This window comes from Aythya fuligula, chromosome 12, assembly GCF_009819795.1.
Source record: "Aythya fuligula isolate bAytFul2 chromosome 12, bAytFul2.pri, whole genome shotgun sequence".
Taxonomy (NCBI): Eukaryota; Metazoa; Chordata; class Aves; order Anseriformes; family Anatidae; genus Aythya; species Aythya fuligula.
In genome coordinates this window covers 1,215,919-1,236,844 of record NC_045570.1, presented here as the reverse complement: position 1 = coordinate 1,236,844, position 20,926 = coordinate 1,215,919, and the positions used below count along the sequence as shown (strand labels likewise).

Genomic DNA, 20,926 nt, shown 5'->3' with positions numbered 1-20,926 from the left:
TGCAATTTTGCTGTTGCATTCATTTTGCAAGTATTAATTTAGGCTTACTGCACCTTGGAAATAATTTGAATATTTATAAATTTAAGTATTTATTTTCATAGTAAAATTAAAGTGCTATTGTCTTGCAACTTACCCTACTTATTCTAACATGACAAAAGCAAAACCTTGAATGTGATAACCTTTATTTATAGATAGCAATAAGCATATTTAGCAATTTTATTATTCATGACCCTTGCACTAAATATCTTAACCAAATACATGTGTGAGCATTTCTATATGGAAGTCACTGGAGTATTTCTTGTAAAATAGAAATAGCATTGTATTCAGAGAAATAATATGCCTATATTTAAGGAGTGTGTCTTAGTATAAACAAAGAGACCACACAGTGGTTTTTCAAAAAGTCCTTCATTAATTACAAGCTTCATGAATAGAAACAAAGCTCTAAAAATGTGATTTTTAGTGTTAACTTTTATTTTGTTTCATGCTTATATTCTTCCATATATAGTTCTTATATTTTATTACAAACATGAAACAAGCTGCTGTGTCCTTTGTGTGAGCACGTAATCACTAAAAGTGTAATTTGTTGAACCAGTTACACCCAAAAAGTTAAACCCAATCCTTTGTTAATACCTTCTTTACTTGAGTCTGTACCAAAGATGCAGATTATCAGATAAACATCATATTCAGACTTCGCTTACTAATTGACTGAACAAGAATCAGTCACACTTTACATACCATTCCATAATGGATTTTCATGTTTGTGAACCCTAACTGGCTGTGGAAATGGAAAGCAAATGTCACATAATCACAAATAACTTTTTTTTTTTCCTAGAGAAAAAAAAAAAACAAAACAATAACTTTTTTCTTCCCAGTTTGTGACAGGTTCATCATTACAGACAGGTGATGAATGATCACTTAGTGGTCATATCAGCTGTCATGCACCTGTTTAGAGAATTTCTTAAATGATTGCTAAATATAACATTTTTCAGTTAGATTTTACATGAATAATTGATAGAGTAAGTGACAGTGAAAGACACAGGTATAATAGTTGATTTTTTTCTTTTCCTTTTTTTTTTTTTTTTTGACAATGTATACCACTTATTGAATATCTGACTATCACCATATTAGGCTAGGTTTCTTTTTACTTCTATATCCGAAGCAGAAGCTTTCATTAAGTATAGTGTAAAAAGATCCTTTTATGAAAATGCTATCAAGTATTTATAACTACAGCACTGAAGATCAGAGGAGGATATTGTTTAAAATCTGTGCAACATAAAACTGGTCAGAAATATCAACATCAATCAGTGTCAAAACTAAAACTGGCTAGAACTTGTTTTCTTTTCTTTTTTTTTTTTTTTAGTGAGTTATAACAAGTGCATACTTGTTTTGACAATCTTATTTGCTCGGGCCCCACACTGAAAAAAAAATAAAATAAAGTCAGAAATATGCTGATAATAAAAGTAAAACATTGAGACTACCAAACTAACAGAAAAAAAGCATTACTAAAAAAAAAATAATCAAATGCCTCCCACCAACACCCCCCCCCCCAAAAAAAAAAAAAAAAAAAGGAAATTGGAGAACTGTCCATGATCAGTCCTAATGCCTTTTGCTTTTTGAAGAAAAAAAAAAATCCACTCTAGATTAAAGGTTATTAGACACTCCCAAGGCTGAGTAATAGAAGTGCGACCGTGTATTACATATGTGGACATATCTTCACATACTGTGTATGGGGAGATTATCTCAGATCTCTAGAAGCCAAAAGAAGGGATAACATATTCTTCTGACATTGGCAGTCTTCCAAGAGAAAGTTGTAACAAGCCTAAAAAAAAAAAAAAAAAAAAAAAAACAGAACAAAGGGTGAATGGCATATGGTGGTTATTCTACAATATAGTCCTCATCCCTTTTAATACATCTTTGGAAGACATAAGTGAAGCACTGTGATGTTGTTTTCCTAAGAGATGACATGTCTGCATTATACTCTTGGATGAATGACATTTTATTAATAATTATTATTATTACTTATTCATGAGTACTGGTGCTCCAGGGAGTGCATACCCAGGCTAGACTCCTGCATGAGGACTTTGCTTTTACTCCAGTTGTGTGACTACTCTGTGCTAACTCTTCTGGAGTGATTGATCAGCTTAATAGTCTATCTGGCCACAAAAATCATTTCTGTGTGGGAATTGTTTCTGATTCACGCTGGGAATCAGTAGTCCAACTCACAGGCTGACCATGCTATGATGGTTGTATCTCACCACACCCTGATAGTTTTCCTCCAAAAGAACAGGACTGAGCACAGATCTTCTGCCTGACCAAGGTCCTCACACAGATTAGGCAGATGGCCTTGGACCCTGATTTTTCTTTTTCTTTTGAATGAATGTTGGTGAGTCAATATTAGTGATTGTCATAGAATGTTAGATACCATTGCTTATCACAGGGATTTTATTTAATAATGTGGCCAAAGCAGGGAAGCATCAAGATAGGTAGGATGATGCTTCAGTTCCCTGCTTCCCTCATTTCTTCTCATGGCCTTTTTGTCAATTTTTGTGGGATATACCATCCTGTGACCAGGACCTAGACCAGCAGCAACACACATGCTGCCTCTTGAAGTATCCTCAGTGCTGAGGGTCCCAGTGCCTGCAGAGCTTGGAGGGGTTGGGGATGGCACACAGCTTTTCTCCCCTGCACCACTCACTCTGAGCTGGACACAGCACATTTGCTGTGCAAAACCCTCATGCACATCACCTCCCTCCCTCCCTCTGGGATTTTCTGGGTGAGAGCATAAAAGCCCAAATTGTAGATTTATTGTGTCAGAGCCCTCAGACCAGTAGATACTGGTGAAGAATATCTGTATCTCACAGCAGATAGCTGCTCAGACGTTAAAAATAACTAAATTCTCTCCACTGTGAGAATACTGGGGAAGGATCTCATTGTGGGATACCAGATCGTATTTTGTATCTGTATCTAAAAAAAAAAAAAGAAAAAGCATACAAAAGGCGTACAGTGAGTATAACAACGTAAGTGCTTTGACAGTGTTTTAGTTAAAACAAGATCTCAGGAAATTAGTGTGATAATGAGCAATTGGCTAAAAATTCCAACATATTGTACCAGGCCCTGAGAAATAATGCAAAAGCAAACCCCTTTGTTAATATAATTTCCATTTGCAGACTCTGCTGGCTGCTTATTAGTTGTCTGCATGACACTGGAATTGTTTGAACCAAAAAGCGAGGCTGCAATTCCTTAGTCATTACTCCTCACCCCACCTTGGTGAGGCATTAAGGAAGATTTTGGAGTTGTTACGGTGCTCTGATAGTGGCCTGCTCTTTGTACACTGATACTCTTGAAAAATAATCCTCTTCCTACCAAAGCACTTGTTTATGTTATTTCTTTTTTAGCCTCCATAATGCTCCTATATAGTGATGCTATTGCAAATTAAAACAAAACAAAACAAACAAACAAAAAAAAACCTTCACCAAATCTTTAACTGTTTTTGTAATGAAATTATGTGGCTTTTGAAGCTCTTCCAGTGAGAGTAGGTTTGAGAAACCACAAAGCTGGGGATTTGAGAATGTATTTGGTGGATGTTGACTTTATTTTTCCTAAATATCTAGCTAAATAACTAAAAATAACTAAATAACTAAAAATGTCATAATTAATTCAGGAGCCTATGACTCTTTCGTTCTCTTCCATAAGAACTCTAAAATCACAGGATTCAATATGAAATACGGAAAGAAGTGATGGAAGTTTTGAAATCCCCACTAGGTTCATAATAAGTTGGCTATATCTTCTAAATCATGGCCAATTGCAGTACCTTTGAATTGCGGTTGTTCAGTGGAGGAAAAAAAAAAAAAAAAAAAAAAAAAGCAAAGAATGATAATGATAATCCCATGTTTGACTTCAAGTAGGTAGATTTTGTCCATTTGAATATAAAGATCATTTTCTACATTAACATATTAGGATCTTTCCTTGGGACTACACCCCAAATGAGGCAGATACTCTGCTTCACATGAAGTTAACTAATTATATTACCTTTTTATCTTTGCCTTCAGGTAACTTCTCATACTTCTAGCTCATGTAAAGAGTGGTAAAACATTTTATAGTAGTATAATTTATTTGGAGCCTTATACTAAGCAGCAACTGAAAGAGAACTAAAGCCAAAATGTTATTAAAGATTAAAATCTCACAGGGAACTGTTTTTCCTCTTGATGAGCACACTTGGGAATCCAGGTGGGGAGGATGGACCTAGGCCCAGGTAGCAGTTAAGTACTACACTACTACACTGTTTCCAACACATGCAGCTGGGAAAATCAAAATACAGATTATTCTTCATACATCTTTCTTTCACCCTCTCCCCCCTGCCATCCCCCTCCCTCGCCTCCCTCTCCCACCCCCTTTTCTTTTAGGTAGGCTTTTACGTAGTGAATCATGGTTGCATGGCTTTGGAAATGTGGATTGCCCTTTCTGGGAGGATGCATGTTACATATTGTTAGTTATCTAGAGGAGATTAAATTTGTTGCCTCTTTTTTCTATTTATATATGTGTAGAAAAAAAAAAAAAGAAAAAAAAGCCCTGTCACAGGCTGTTTGAGCACACCTGACTTCAGCTCTGTTTAGAACTTGCCAGTAGCAGCGCTACTTGGTCCCCCAGCATCAGGGCACTGTCACCACCCAAGCCAGTGGAGGCAGTGTGTGGGTACTTGGCAGCAATCCCTGGTTCTTAGAATCATAGAATCATAGAATATCCTGAGTTGGAAGGGACCCTTAAGGATCATCAAGTCCAACTCTTGACACCACACAGGTCTACCCAAAAGTTCAGACCATGTGACTAAGTGCACAGTCCAATCTCTTCTTGAATTCAGACAGGCTCGGTGCAGTGACCACTTCCCTGGGGAGCCTGTTCCAGTGTGCAACCACCCTCTCTGTGAAGAACCCCCTCCTGATGTCAAGCCTAAATTTCCCCTGCCTCAGCTTAACCCCGTTCCCGCGGGTCCTGTCACTGGTGTTAATGGAGAAAAGGTCTCCTGCCTCTCGACACCCCCTTACGAGGAAGTTGTAGACTGTGATGAGGTCTCCCCTCAGCCTCCTCTTCTCCAGGCTGAACAGGCCCAGTGACCTCAGCCGTTCCTTGTACGTCTTCCCCTCCAGGCCTTTCACCATCTTCGTAGCCCTCCTCTGGACACTCTCCAACAGTTTCATGTCTTTTTTATACTGTGGTGCCCAGAACTGCACACAGTACTCGAGGTGAGGCTGCACCAGCACAGAGTAGAGCGGGACAATCACCTCCCTCGACTGACTAGCGATGCTGTGCTTGATGCACCCCAGGACACGGTTGGCCCTCCTGGCTGCCAGGGCACCCTGCTGGCTCATATTCAACTTGCTGTCTACCACGACCCCCAGATCCCTCTCTTCTAGGCTGCTCTCCAGCGTCTCATCACCCAGTCTGTACGTGCAGCCAGGGTTTCCCCGTCCCAGGTGCAGGACCTGGCACTTGCTCTTATTGAACTTCATGCGGTTGGTGATCGCCCAGCTCTCCAACCTATCCAGATCCCTCTGCAAGGCCTTTCCACCCTCATTCGAGTCCACAACTCCTCCAAGTTTGGTGTCATCAGCAAACTTGCTCAAAATACCTTCTATTCCTACATCCAGATCGTTTATAAAAATATTGAAAAGTACCGGCCCTAAAATGGAGCCTTGAGGGACCCCACTGGTGACCGCCCGCCAGCCTGACGCAGCCCCATTTACCATAACCCTTTGGGCCCTGCCCGTTAGCCAATTGCACACCCATCGTATGAAGTTTTTATTTAGCTGTATGGTGGACATTTTGTCCAGTAGGATCCTATGGGAAACCGTGTCAAAAGCCTTGCTGAAGTCCAAAAAAATCACATCAGCTGGTTTCCCTTGGTCCACCATACGGGTGATCTTATCATAAAAGGAAATCAGGTTAGTTAGGCAGGACCTACCCTTCACAAACCCATGCTGGCTGGGACCAATGACTGCTTTGTCCCCCAGGTGCGCCTCAATAAGTTCGAGAACCATCTTCTCCATGATTTTACCAGGCACTGACGTGAGACTGACAGGCCTGTAATTGCTAGGGTCTTCTTTCTGACCCTTCTTGAAAATCGGCACAACATTTGCCAGCTTCCAGTCTACCGGGACCTCTCCAAATTCCCAGGATCGTTGAAAAATAATTGAGAGAGGTTCCGCGATGATGTCTGCCAGCTCTTTCAGCACCCGGGGATGAATCCCATCTGGACCCATGGACTTGTAGGGATCCAGGTGGAGTAGCAAATCCCGCACACGTTCAGGGTCGGTTGGGAGTTTGTCATCCCCACCGTCCCGGTCCTCCAGCTCAGGGCACCCTGGGTCCCGAAGCCCATCATCGGCATTGAAGACAGAGGCAAAGAAGGCGTTAAGCGTCTCTGCTTTGCCTATGTCATTGTCTGTGAGGAGACCTTCCCTGTCAAGGAGCGGCCCTATGTATTCTTTAGTTCTCCTTTTTCCATTCACATATCTAAAAAAAACCTTTTTATTTTCTCTCACAGACACAGCCAGCTTCAACTCTAGGTGTACTTTGGCCACACAAATTTTCTCCCTACAAACACGAACAGCATCCCTGTATTCTTTCCATGACACCTGGCCCTCCTTCCAGTAGCGAAACACTCTCTGTTTCCGCCTAATCTCCATTAGAACTTTCCTGGTCAGCCCCGCCGGCCTCCTGCCCCGCCTGCCTGACTTGCGATATTTAGGAATTGCCTGATCTTGTGCTTCTAGGAGGCATCACTTAAAGAATGACCAGCACTGGTGGACATTGAGGCCTTCAAGAGCAGTTTCCCAGGAGACCTTGCTGACTAGTTCCCTGAGCAGCCTGAAGTCCACTTTCCCCATATCTAGGGATGAGGTTTTGGTGGCACTTTTCCTTCTGTCACCGTAAATTTTGAACTCAACCACTTCATGGTCTCTATGACCAAGGTGGCCACCAATCACCACATCTCCAACCAGACCCTCTCTGTTTTCTAGCAACAGGTCTAGGAGGGCTCCTTTCCTAGTTGGCTCCGTTAGCACCTGCACCAAGAAGTTATCATCTAGGTGCTTCATGAACCTCCTGGACTTGCTCGTGTCAGCCGTGTGGCACTCCCAGTTAACGTCTGGCAAGTTGAAGTCCCCCATAAGGACAAGGGGAGTTAATCTCGAGGCATCTCTTAGTTCTGTAAAGAATAATTTATCGGCGCTATCGTCCTGGCCAGGCGGTCTGTAATAGACTCCCACAACGACATCCCCTTTATTCGTTCGTCCCTTGATCCTTACCCAGAGTCTCTCAACTTTGCCATTGCCGACCTGAAGTTCCACACAGTCCAGCCCCTGCTTCACATACATCACCACCCCACCACCTCGCCTACCCTGCCTGTCCCTCCTGGAGAGCCTGTAACCATCTATCGCAACACCTCAGTCACAGGACTCATCCCACCAGGTTTCGCTTATGCCGATGATGTCGTAGTTGCGGGACTGGGCCAGTACTTCTAGCTCATCCATTTTATTCCTCATGCTAGAGATAGTTCTTATCACAGTTGTGATCCCCACTTAAGAAGGAGATCCTATGTTAACCATAAGATATTTTGTAGTTATATTATGTGTTCAGTTATTTGCTCTATGCAGTTGGCTGTGGCAGGTCCCTGACCTGCACCTTCCCAGCTATACAAAGAAAAATGTGCAAGATTTTCCAGTATTACTTTCTTATTCTATGTCTTTAAATACAAAACCTGAAGGTCACTCAGTCATTATCTTTAGAGTGTTTATTCAATTCCCTCTAAAAAATTAGCAGTTTGATACTGAGGCAGTTTTAAAATTAAGGAGCGATCTGTAGAAGTGCTGTGAACCCAGGCCATCAAACAGTATCAAAGGCATTCATAACCCTATCAGCTGAGGCTCTGATCATTTTTCATGACTTCTGGTGAATATGCCTTCAAAGACAAACAAACACGTTGGCACAGGCTGGGAATGAGGCCTGTGCCTTACCTCACAGAATCAGGTCAGCTGCTAGCTGTCTGTGTGCTGTATTATGACGACCTTTTTTTTTTTCCTTTAACTTCTATCCCATGCTTAAAATACCACTGGGATTAAAAATCAGAAGTTGCTGTCCCATCATAAGCAAAACTGACCTCTATATTTCAGCGGTGCTGCTAAGATCGGTGTGCAAATGGCATTGCTTGGATCACGACACAGCAGCCTGGGTTTTGTATTAGTGTGCCATTGCACCTGACCCTCAACTATTTATTGTAAAACATGGTGTGTTTTCAGGCAAGTATCCCACTGCTGCCATCCTGCTTCTCATAAGATTCCTCTGCGCCATGTGCAGATATTGTGCAAGTACTAATGGAAAGCGCGATGCAGCACCTTTTCCTGGTCCCTGGTGGTGATGCAGGCCTGGCACAAGTATTCAGGCTTGGCCCAGGTACTTGGGCTCTCAGAGGGATGTGTTATGGGAGAGCACAAAGAGAGATGGTGCTGCAGGCCCATCAGGACGTCCTGGTTCACAAGGGGCTCTCCTTGGCCTAGCAGCCAACCAAACACCTTCTGCTGAGAGCACGCTGTGGTGGCGTTTGCCGACAGGAAGGCACCAGCAGTGGTGTCCCACCAGTGGCTGTCAGGTCCCTCTCCAGCTGGAAAGGAGAGTGGGTTTTACAGTTGTGTCTCCTGCTAGGCCTTCCTGAGATAAGCCCTATGGAGGCCCACAGAGGCCCCACAGGCACCACACTCAGTGCAGTCTCCTCACTCCTCCCCATGTTTCAAACTACTGCTAAGAGAGTTTCCAAACAGTTAATTCCCTTCCTTTCTCCATGCCTTGCAGCATTTCACAATGCTATTGTCATCCCAGAAGACAAGAGCACAGAAGTAGGAGTTTCCTTTATTTGTAGCATCTTTATTTAATTCCCTCTGCAGTCCATTTTAACTCCCTCCTTCCTAGTCAGTCATCATCCTCCACAGGAACAGCTGTGCCATGGTACTGTCCCTCCTGGCGGCTCAGGCTCCTTTGCCCATCCCAGCAATCTCTTCTGTCTTCTAATTTATGGCCAAGACCTTTCATGGAGCCCAGGTTCTCCCCTACAAGCAGAGCAATGGGTGGTGAGCTGGAGGAGAAGACTGTCCTGCAGGCTAACCTTGGACCTGTGGCTCCCTGATCTCATTCATGGGTCAGTGTTGTGCCAAACCTGCAACCTGTGGGCACATCGCTAACCATGGCACGGTGCAGCTCATACCGCTGCCCTGTGTCAGAGGGGTTTCTGAGGATAGGTGTAGCATGAAAAACTGTGAAAGTCCTACAGATAACTAATAAAAAATAAATAAAAAAAAAAAAACAAAAAAAAACAAAAAAAAAAACACTTTCCTTGATCCAAAGTGCTGTTTCACTAACTCCAAGTGTCAAAAGGATTTTATTCTTAGCCTTCTGTTTCGATCAGTTAATTCCCACCAGGGCTGAGGTAAAAATTGTCTGTGGGACACGCTGTTCTTTCTTCTTATACACCTAATGTTGCTGTGCTATTTTGGGCAACCATTTAAATAAAAGCCAATTTGAATAAAGAGCAAATATATTCTGTCAAATGACGGCAAAAGGGCAGAGCTTGGGAAAAAGAAACAAGAAAATGCAAGGCATTCGTTTTTCCTTTGTACTTTTTAATAAAAGAAATTCTCTTGCAGCTTAAAGTGACACATTAGAAGATGTATGTATCGTGGCTTTTAAAAACACAATTAGATAACACCTTGTCAAATACTTATATTCTTTGTTGACAGCCTTGAGTACAATCACAATAACAGCACAGCTATTTCAGCATGTTTCTTATTCAGTTGCCATTGGCAGAGTCAGCCATTTTATAAAAATGTTACTGTTTATCACTTTAATCATCAATCTATATCTAGTCAAAACAATAAGTCAGAAGGAGTAGTAAATTATACTTGTGCAGCCCTGATGAGTTTGAACTGTTTTGCTGAAATTAACTGCAATAATTATCTATTTTTCTAAAGCTGTTAAGAAGTTCTGGGAAAAAGAAAAAAAAAAAAAAGTATCAATGAGGACTTGGTTTTTGCCTGTTTTATAAAGAACTTTTCAGTAGACTGAGAAAAATTCAACAGTGAGTCTTGGTTTTCCTACAGGTGAAAGAAAAAGCACTTGGTGGTTTTTGACAGGACACTAAGGCTGCCTTCAGTTATTCTCCACTGCTCCCATTTTTGTCTCAAGGCAGGATTTAAGGGTTTCTTCCTACAGCAGAAGGTCCCCCTGTCCAGGGGTGCTGGGCAGTTGTGCCAGCCACTGAAGTATTGAGTGTAGTTTCTCTGTAATCAAAGTGGAGGTTTTTGTTTGTTTGTTTGTTTGATTGTTTGTTTTCTCCCCTGTGTAGTTCTAGTCTTTTATTTCATGCCTTTTATCAGTTTGAAATATTTCATTTCCCTCTTTTGGAAGGATGCAATTATCTCTTTTTTAAGCTGGGGCCCAACTTTGTAGGAATAATGTCACAAATCCTGTGAATGCATTTTATATGTCATGAGTGTGTGTGATCAGTAGGTTTTTTAGACTTACATACCATAGACTATCAATATTACATTTGCTGCTCCAACCAAGAGGCTTTAATAATACAGATCTAACTTTTTACTCTTTCACAAGACAAGGCAGCAAATTTAGATTCCTTTAATCACATGAAAAATGATGGATATAACTAGGGGATTGAATTTTGGAAACAATGCTAGGACAAAAGAGTTCCTGATGGGATTCTATAAATATTAACAAAGAATATTTGTCTTATCTTTTGCTAGCAACCATTAAGTATTTAACCCTATTCATGGAACATTTTCTATGTTAAGAAAGCTTTAGCTTTTGTCTCCCCAAAAGGTTGTCTGTCTGTCTGCCTAACATAATAGTTCTACTTCATTGCCATCAAATTTGGCCATGAGTGTACATTTGATTCATTTAATATAAATACATAGTGATTTACTAAGCAGTTATTTAAAACAATATTTGTACAGGTCTTTATGAATTTGTTCTAATTAATTACTAAAAGCCCCATTATACCCGAGAAAACAAAATGTATGAAATCCACAGTCAAAAACGATATATCAACATAACTTGTTTCTTTATGGGGAGCACAGCAGAAATATTCTGGAGCCCGAAGGAAAACAAAAAAATCAAGTGGTAAGCTTGAGGCATATTGCCAGCTTTGCATACGTGTGAAAATTTCTGGCTCTTGACAAAAGTTTATTTGCAGTTATTTTCACCCTGGATTGCTTTTTTCTGTCTGGTGTGTAAACAGTACATATTTTTTCTTCTTTTTTCCCCAATTGGGCTTTCTGTGCTTTATAGCCAGCCCAGGTTTCTGTCATTATTCAGTTACTCCCAGCAGCCCAATACCTGCCATGGGGATGGTGGGTCCAAAGAGAGGATTCAGCTTAGTTGAGCTCTCCTCTGTGTGCTCCTTTGGGAGGGCTAGCCCTCCCTGTATGAACTGAGTGGTGCTATTGGAGAGGGCAGCTATCACCCTGGCTCTGATGCATCTTAATTTCCCCCATCTGGCATCGTGGGCCAGCTGGGAACATCACAAGATGGGAGCTCATCCACACACAGCAATACCCATGTGGTCTCCATGTGGGGCTGCAGAGGATGGGCACGCGTGGGCTCTGCTCCTGTGTATAGTGCCTTGCACCCAGACCATCTGCTGGGGTATGTTTAGGGCACTTGTATAGCATGCTTTGCTACAACAAGGGTCAGCATCCAATCCACAGTGTAGAGAGAGAAAAGTAAATACATGATGTTAGTGGACGTTTTGTGCTATATCATTCTGATAAGAAAATTGAATTTAATTAAGGACAGTTATTTAAAAGGAAACTGTTAATACTTTTAGTCTGAATCTGAAAGATTTGTTAAATTCCTCTCATGATTGATTGGGGAGCAGGAAGAGCTCTCCCCACCTCACCTGAGCACTGGTTCACAGCTAGGAATGGGGAGGGACCTTTCCTTTGCCTCAGTAAGCTTCAATGGCCCAAAATAATTTTGAATACAACACATCCACATACAACGGAATAATTCTCATTTCTCTGCTGACCCCCCTCTCTTCAGCTCAGGAAAAGAGAGAACTCATTTAGCTCCTTAAACGTAGGTGTTGTAATCATTAATAAGGAAAGTGCCAATAAAAAAAAAATCTGGTGATACTATAATGGGGGAGATAAAACACTGCAAAGAATAATTAGATGCTAGCATCAAAATACTGCATGAAACAAAAACAGTAGGGTGTTTCAGAGACTCAACATTTAAAGCATTTTTGAATTTTATCTTTACCTGTACTCCTTAATCTTTTATTTTGCCTTTTGATTTTCCTGCTATGTACCATGTTCCTTTTTTGTTTTATATTCATTTGACTTCTTTTTATTACACCTCCCTCCAGCTTCTCCCACCCCTAAGATTTTTGTATTTTCAGCTCTTACTTTGTTAATGTTGAATGCAAATGTAAGCCTGTTGACAGATTTTGGGAGTTGGGAAAGTGTCTTAAATCCTAAGTAGGCGGGATCGCAAAGCTGAATGATGGGATGAGAGTCACAGAAATTGGAGCCCATCATAGCTGGTTGCATGGGATACATGAATCCCTTGAGGCTGTGCTATTTGCCTGGGCATTTCTTTGATCTGTACTGGGAATCATGGAGGAACCTGTAAGGGAAAAAGGCAGGACTGAAGCTGGCCTTCAGGTGAGAGGTCTGGGGTGAGTTCAGCAGGAGAGCTAGCCCATAGCAAGATGCAGCCATCGCCTGACCTACACAGCTGTGTACAGCTGCAGAGGATTGGAGCTTAGCAAAGCTCTTTAGCAAAGAGTGGGAAGAAATCGGTGCTGGACTCTCCAAATTCATATGTTTATTGATTGGGGGGGGGGGGGGGGGGGGGCTAATTGCCTCTCCCCTTTAAATAGTTTTAAGACTCTAGGGATTTTCTGCTGAGTTTGAATGTGGGAAGGCAAATTTTCAGAGCTGAATGGCATTGCATCTTCATCCTCAGGCTGGAAAAATATTGGAGGTGTTGTTCTGTCTAGCAGGTTGCAGTGAAGTGCATGCATATGCTGCATGGTGTCTGACCAAACACCTGATGGTTATGTACCAGAGTTAAATACAAGCTCCTCATCCCTGGAGGACAGGTGAACATTGGTACAGGTAGCAGCAGAAGCACAACTCACACCAAGGTATTAGTGAACCCCTCCTCTGTCTCCCCCCCCCTCCCTCCCCTCCTGCATTTCTGAGACTCAAAATATCCAATGTTGCTAGATTTGTGGCAGGCAGACAGACCTGCTACACCATGCCTTCTTTCAATAACATGCATGATTTAAAAGTATTTATGTTAAAAATGGAAATTGATGGACACAGATAGGACAAGGACTGTATTCTGAATTTTGGGTGTCTGGTCAACCCAGCTCAAAGTGCTCACCATTCAGTTAAAACAGGATCTGTTGCTACAGAATGAATGTAGACATATATTTTTGTCCTGTTGAAGGAGAGGCATTCTTGTGTTGTATGCTGGCTCTAATGCTGAAAATAAAACTCACAGAATAGGGCATAGTACTAATTTGAAACTTTGAATGGAAAAAGATGATCAAATATAGAAACCTCCTGAATATGCTTCTCTAGATGCTGAATGTGTTGAAAAAGAGAGTGGAGAATTTTGTCTTTATGAAGCTCACATCTCTACTGTGTGGTAGATAAGAACTAGGCATTCAAAGAAATTTGAGTTCTCTTTTTATATACAAAATGTACATATATTTTTTTACTTCTGCAGTGGTCAACCTTAACAGGTCTCCAGTTTTTCCCTGGGTTCCAGGGATATTGCTCTTATCATTCAGTATTTATGATACAGAAGTAGTGAAGTCATTATGTAACAACATTGATACAGCAGGAACACACAAAATTAACACATGGGAAGCATGTTGCTGCCCCTTGACAAAAAGGCATGGTTTTGTCTTGTCCTATGTGAAGGTACCTCCCACCACCCTGGATGTTGTGACCAGGGACTAGTGTATGATTTTCCTCACCTGAGGCTGATTCATTTTATGTAGAATCTCAATTGCGTGGATCTCCATTTTATCCAAGGAGAAATGCCAGCAGAAGATAACACTAAAATTATGCCATCCAACTGAGGTACATGGAGGAAGCCTGCAGGAGACCTGACTTGGTCTGGGTGTCTGGGTAGAGGATGAAACCTGCAAAGAAGGCCCATATTGGGCTGAAGTAGGGAGCTGCTCTTTGGTTGTGTGATGTAATGCATGGGATTTGATGGCATGCAAGCTGCAAAAAAAGTATATCTGGAGAATTATCATTGTGGAGAATGTATTTTACTGTCTTTTGGGGTCTGGTTGGATAGCTGGGTACACCATCTTGCAGTAGAGTGGTGGGTCTTCTACAGGCAAATGCCTAAAAGCGACAGAAAATGTTGGGATAGACTAATAGACATTAAGCTTTGAAATAGCAGAGATTTCTGCAGAAATGCAGATCAACCTTTTTCTTCTTTGCAATAGTCTCTAGTTAAAGATCTTGGTGTCCTGTAGCTATGTGTTGTATAATGGAAATAATGTAGACTTTGTGGTCTAGTTATTTACACATATATTCACAGGTGCATCTATGGGTAAAATTTCTTGTCTTTGCTCCCATATCAGTGACTGCACTCCATCTCCGTAGCCACTCAGTGTGAGTACTACACAGATGTTTAATGCACCCGCTCTGTTTGGTGGTGCAGGCAATTACTTCTTTCATAAAGAAGTCAGGGAGGAGGAGAGCAGGGGTGGTCTGGGTTGGAGGGTGACCAGCAGGGCTCAGGTTCTGAGTGGGAACCTGGATGGAAATGACATGCTCATCTCCCCGGGTCTGGTGTCAATTGTAGCTGAGGTTCCCTAAGCTGCGAAAGGAGCTGAATATCCCCACCTGTTAAAGTTGAATTAAATAAAGTATCTAAATCATACCATCTAGACCTATGTCTGTCTGTAAGTAACAAACTTAAAATTTAAGATGGGGAATTCATTATACTAAAGCTATCACCTGTTTCCTGTACTCCATTTTTTCTGGTGACTGATCTTTTCTCCTGTTCTCATCATGCTTGCCACATCTCTGCTGCATGCCAAAAAGGGATCAGTGACGTTATTTTTAAATGTGAGCTCCCTATCAGAGCCTAAATTTATTATCCCTGTACAAAAATTAGAGAGAAAACCTTTAGGGAATTGGAACTCTCAGACCGAAACTGTTAACCCCCTTGCAGAGCTATCTGATTCACTTTCCTGATTTTCAGAAGTGTCAAAGTACTAGAACCACATTAAATTATTACAGATGCAGAGCATCAGAAATTGCTGATTTGTTTAATGTTGTTTCTGGAAGTAGCTGCCTTTTGGATTATTGCTATAGAAGTGAAGCACTTGTGCCATGGTGCAAACTTCTGCTGAAGCCTTAGCGTGCTTCAGAGAAGAGACTTAAGGTGGGACTGCCAATCCCATCAACCTGCTGCCAGGACAAATTATCTGCTGTATAAATCATAAGAAAATGTGATTTTCACACTTTCAGTGAAGACTTATTTTCATTTCAGGCTTTAAACTGTGTACTGTAGATCTTAGGGATGAACTTGGTATAATAGGTAAAAGGCCAGAGCAAATGCAGGATGCCTCTGAAATCCCCATCCCACGCCGCGGGAAGGAAGGAAGCAGCTGTGGGGCACCCTGGTGGTTCTTCACCTTCCTGCCCTCATCATGTGCAGTCATTTAGGCAAGAGATCCTGTGCTGGATCTTCCACTGAGCTTCCTCTAGAGATAAACACAAGCCAGTTTTGTCATGGTGCACGCTGGGGTGCGATGTAAGCCTGGTATGAGTGGGGACCGGCTGCCTTACCTGCTAGCATGTAGGAGATGTCTGTTGCACGCTATCCCGTGTCCCTAAAAAAGTTTGTGGTTTTGTGTCTACCCACCCATTTCTAAAGCATGCTGTGGTCCTTTGGTCCTTTATTTTTCCTCCTTTCATCCTTTTGCCTTTTTTTTTTTTTTTTTTTTGGTACAATCTTCCTTTCAGTTATATTGAAAATATTTTATCAGTGTCAGCTGATTCCTTTTTTAATTGAGTTAAAGTTCACAGAGTGTGACAGGAACGGGTAGTATGTATTTCATGTTGTAATTTACATCCTGAATTCTTTGCCATGAAGCACCATTGTCATCTGTTATGCTAGATGGGAAGTTAAGGATGCTTTCAGCCTTCTAATCCATATTCCCCCACCCCTCTGTTTACCCCTAAGGAGGTCATGAGAAGGCTGCGGAAAGATTTGAGCCTGGCTTTTTCATTTTTGTCAGTGCAAAAGGAGGCAGTTTGGCTTGGGGGAGGCATTTCCAGCATGGCTCTTGGTCCTGCTGAAGAATGGGTGCAGATCAAACACACTGCAAAGTCCATCAGCATGCAGGACCTCAATTACAAACTTTGGGCCCAGAAAGCTTCACCTGAGGGGCTTACCTGGACACCACCCTGCCTGTCTGTTCACCTCTCTTACATTTTTTACATTAATTTATTGAAATCACTCACCTGATTCTGGGTGCATTTGAGGCCTTGAGAAAGAATAAAAAGGTAAAATGTTTCTGTAATGCATCTTAGCATGTAAATCTTGCCTCCAGTGGTCTGCATCACGCTGTCTTCTGCAGGTGTCTGCCCTGGTTAAAGCCCCACTTAGAGCTGCAAAGGCAGTGCTGACTGTATTTACAGGACTCCCCCCACCAGCCTGCTATTAACTCGGTTAAAACGTGTGTGACCATGGAGTAAGCATGGTGCGTGGATGAATAGAAGAGAGGGAGGACCTCAGGGCCAGGCGGTTTACAAACAGACATCACATCCATGCTGTCCTTTGCCCCCTCTTACATTTCTTATTACAGTACATTAAAACCCTTTGCTCTGTCAAATTGACAAAGGCAGCTATAAAAGTGGTCCTTTCTAATACACAGTAATATAAACTATGTTTGTACACTTACCACATAATCCCTAATTACTTCCATACTTTCATGTGTAGAGAGCTTTGACGCTTGCGTTGCTGGATACTTAGTGAATGAAATAAAATCAGAAATTATTTCTATATAAATATGGAGTTGTATGTGGTATGTGGATTAGCTTCTAGGCTGGTGACACAGCTTGCATTTCAGAATAAATATTCTAAGTGTCATTGATCCACTAAGTGTCGAATAAAAAACTATGACACCAACAAAACTCTCCTATGACCCTGACATTCCTCCAGTACTTAAAGCAATTACCCTACTATTTAATAACAATGTTTATAAAATTGCTTTTTGATTGGCTATCATCTGTGCCATACCTATGTCAATAATTCCCAGTGAATGCTTGCGTGAGACCTATAACCTTGCTTTACAAATAATTTCTGTCTTGTAATAGCAAGAAGACTCTTTTGGCAGTTTGTAATGGAGTCTTCTCATGAAGACTCATTGCTTACTTCTTGGTTTTGCTGCACATTAGAAGGCATAGTCTCCCCTCCACCCCAAAGTGAGGACTGCACAGCTGACACCATCTCAGGCCCATGCAAGACTCTGAAATGCAAAAAAAGATTGAGCTTGTTGTCTTTCTTTGGGAGGTGTATACATAAACCGTACGTATACTGGTAATGTGATGTGAAAGCTACCTGAAAGTTATCGCTGTTTTACTGTTATCCTACATAGTAGGTTGTTGCAACTTTGGATTAAGTGTTTTCCCTTGCTCTCTGTATTTCTGCTTTTTAAAGGAGAGATGGATCTAAATGATGCATGGTAAACGCAACCTTAAAGCTGTGGTGACGTGGGAACGGTAATAATATGTCCTTAGTCTCTGGTCCTGTGAAGCTTGCCCAGCAGCACTATTCCCAAAAGAGCTTAAAGTGTGTGAGGTATATTCTGGAGAGTATTTATTTACCTAGCTTTGTTGGAGTGATTGTAGTATCAGAAACAGTATCTGCCATATACAATAGTTTTTGCACTGCACTTATTTCTTAGTCCCTGAATCGATTCATGGACAGAAATGGTTATGGAAAAAAAAATCTGAAGTGTCCATTTGCAGTCCTGCACTTCAACTTGGTTGCAGATGCCTCCTAGAGTCACGTTTCCCAAACACCATAAAACCAGAACAGCAATATGCAGCACATGTGATCCTGTTCCCATGGTTTGTTTGCCTAAAACCATAGAAAATTGCATGCTATTCTTCACACAATTCTCAGAAAGTATCCGAGCCTCTTCTTGTTGCATAATAAAACTTAGGAGCAGCTGATCTGCTTCTAAAATGCATTTTTCAGTTAGGTGCCAAAGAGAGGTGAAGCTCTTTTGCAGGTATGTGTACGCTGGAGTCAGTTCATGACTTGATCACATGTAAGACAGAAAATGGTCAAAGATCTTGGTAAAAGTTATGGTCATACCTGGTCTGCAGCTGTACAAACCTAGGGGCTTTCTCCTAGTGGGGAAACTAGAGCCAGATGAAAGGCTTACTGTGCGCACGTCAAGGGGAGATGTCTTTGATCCTATGGAGGCCTGGCACCACCAGAGGTATCCCATCTGCACAGAAAAGCCTGCTGTATTTTAAAGGCTGGCCCCACTGGGTGCCAAGTATCAGAAACATCTCTTTCCTTGGGGAACACACTCATAGTAATCAGCTTTTCAAAACTTAATGAGAGTGTGACACGATCTGCACAGAGTATCAGGGATGTCAGAGGGAGGTATCCTACTGTGCTCCATTCACTAAAACATACACAGCCAACTATAAAACTACCATAGACTTAAAGTGCTTGTCAAAAAAGCATCCAGCTCTCAGGCTGAAGGTGCAGATCCCATCAATCTGCCTGTGGAGGCAGCACTCGGCACTTGCAAGAGCACTGGGATCTGGTGCATCTTCCCTATGAAGCTGCCTGGAGGCTGACAGACAGCTATCAGGGAGGAGCATCTACACGTGATGATAAAACTAGTTTCGTTTTGATTGATATATGGAGATGGGAAGATCAAAATTCGGTGTGTGCGTGGTAACATCTCAAGAGTGGTATTTTTAGTAATGATAACCCCAGCATTTAGGAGGGAAGGCAGGCTGTGCTGCACATGTAGGCGCGGCGGAGGACTTTGTTTTTCATGTGCATGTCTCCTAAGTTCGTGATGAAAGATGCAGGGTACCAAGGAGAGCGGAGCAGGGAGTACAAAGAGAGCAGGAGCAAGCAGGCCTACCTCAGAGGAGGAAGGGATGAGTTTTAGCTCTTTGCTTGCTTCAGTGTGCAACCTTGGCCTTCTGCTAATAGGTTTTATTTCTGGAATATGCATGTGCTTGCAGATTTGGTCTAAAACACGGCAGGTTTCGTGATTCACACAAACTCTGTTTACATTTCCCTGTAGATACATTTTGTTTGTTCATAGGGGCAAGTACTTCTTCTGAACCTCTTCTGGAAATTTGAGTAGTTGAAGCTTTTTCCTCTTCTCAGTTAACTGTTCTCCTAGATTGTCTCCTATTAACATGCCGCTATGTGTTGATGTAAAACACTTAAATATTTCCATATGTAATAAAAGGTCAGGGATATTATTCTTTCATTACCAAGAGTCATATATCAAGTACCTCACAGGAAACTCTACTCTTTAGTAAAATGGGAAGGTAAATATACCGATTACAAGTTATCTGTCAAACAACCCTGAAGCTTTTGTTCAGAGCAGGGATTTTACCATTTGAAGACGTACAGTATCTGAGGGTGACTCCTTTTGTGTATTTTTGGTGGGGCTGATATTGAGGCTGCAATTTTTGTGAACTGGGTGGTTTCTTGCACCCACCTCAGCAATCACCACAGGGTGGAGAAGGTCTCCCCATGCCTTCCCAGCTGGGGGGGCTCTCCCTCTCCCAGTGCTCAAGAACTGAAGCAAAAACTCTTGTTCCTCACCCCTCCCCTTCCCCTGGATAGCACCAGCTTCCCCTGGTGAGGGAGCAAAACCTGCCCAGTGCCAAACATTTGTCCCCCTGGTGCCTCAGACAGTGCCCTCCTTCTACAACTTATTTATAACACTTCTGAAAAGTTACAATTATCTCTGTACATATCAATCAATCATCAAACAGGCTGAAGTTATAGAAATCCAGCCACCTCTGCAAGAGGAGGATGCTACAGCTGTGACATAATTACATTATCAACTTAATTAAGGAAGTGAGTGAAATGAAAGAGAAAACAAAACAGCCAAAGAGAAGGCTAGAGGTGGAAAGGAAAGGTGGGATGGGTAGCATGCAGAGGATGTGTTAAATTTAGCTCTAAGTGGTTTAAAAAAGGATCTAACTTATCATAAAAATCCCCAGGTTTTCATCCTGTGCTTCTCGCTTACAGAGTGGCTGCTGGGAGCCGGGGGCTGGGGGATAACGGCCCCCTGGGAATGATGCCACAGCTCCCCAAGCCCAGGAGGTTCAGCCAGGCAAGCCATGTGCCACAGCAGAGCACATATGCCTTAAACGTGTTCGTATGTCAGGCTTCAGGAATTCTGGTTTTGCAGAATACAGGTTCAGCCCTCTTATCCTTGCAGGGTGAAATTCCTTATTAACTTCCACAGGAGTTCTGAGCACACAAGGCCTAAAGATTCAGGCTCCCAATGTGATTATTCACACCCAAATATATTAATTCTACAAAATCAATGATGCTTTTCCTAGACAGGATAACAAAAGCTGATCACTGCTCAAAGTATGTCCTTTATCTTCTGCATTCAAATCCAATGCACTTTTCAGTATCAACAAGGGAGAGGGGGGGGAGAAAAAAAGTCTTGAAATCCTTTATTTGATTTCATTGTACAACTATGCTTAGTTTAAATGTTACCCGTATGTAGAACAGTGGTTGCACCAGAGCAATCATGGCAAGATGTCTAAAGGCGTGTCAGCAAATTGGACAGGGTATAATTTTAGTCAATGTGTTC

At 41.9% G+C, this 20,926-nt stretch overlaps 1 protein-coding gene across 11 annotated transcripts in view; it reads left to right on the top strand.

Moving 5' to 3' along the window:
- Positions 1 to 20,926, top strand: part of ZNF536 (zinc finger protein 536) — a 351,794-nt gene that overhangs the window by 254,078 nt on the left and 76,790 nt on the right. The gene's annotated exons all lie outside the window — the stretch shown is intronic.